The sequence below is a fragment of the Tarenaya hassleriana genome, unplaced genomic scaffold (assembly GCF_000463585.1).
Source record: "Tarenaya hassleriana unplaced genomic scaffold, ASM46358v1 Cleome168, whole genome shotgun sequence".
Taxonomy (NCBI): Eukaryota; Viridiplantae; Streptophyta; class Magnoliopsida; order Brassicales; family Cleomaceae; genus Tarenaya; species Tarenaya hassleriana.
Window position 1 is genome coordinate 35,184 of NW_010965103.1, and position 821 is coordinate 36,004.

The following is an 821-nucleotide window of genomic DNA, read 5'->3' on the forward strand; positions in this document are numbered from 1 at the left end:
CAGTATTTGAATCCATGGGATTTCTTGGATTATCACTGATCTGTTGAATAAATCCAATCATTGTTAGCTTTCACAAAGCTTATAAACTAAACCGAGTTTCACTTAACTTATAAATTGGTTTTGCTCGCTTCCAGTGATAGCCGGAGGAGGGTTCACCCTGATTCCCACGTCCTTACTATGAGGAGGGTATAAAGGGCTTCCTCTTCAAACCCGGCCCGCTAAGACAAAGCTTGCTTCCCCAATTTACAGGAAAAGTTACTTCCGATTTTGTTTAACCTTTTTCTTTTCTTCCAAAAAAGATAAATAATAATATTCTTTTTTTTCTCACAAAACACTTTTAAATATGTTGGGCTTTCTCTTATGTACTTTTAGATTAATCTCTTCAAATTGGGTCAAAACTAAACTTTTCAATTTGGGCTTACTCTTTTGGGCTTTTCAAAATCTCTTTGAATTTGGGCTTCAATTTTAAATTTGGGCCTTAAACTCAATTTGGGCATTCACAAAACAACTATTTGGTTTTTTTTTTCCAACACTTTTTTTTTTTAACCTAATTGGTTTTAGATCCAAATTCGTGTGAGATTTTATACCGAAATTAAAAGGAGATTTAGGCACTTACTCGAGAAGTTTGCCTCGTGTTAACCATGTCGAACTTAAAACTGTTGGGGTGGTTGTTGACGACAGCAAAACTCCGGCAATTCGAGCGATTCCAGATAATTACCTGAAATTAAAAGAATATTTTGTCGAGGCCTGTGAAACACAGTTTCCTTAAGTTCGATTTCCGTGCCACCTCTAAAGCTTCGAGGCTATTGGAGCACGGTGAA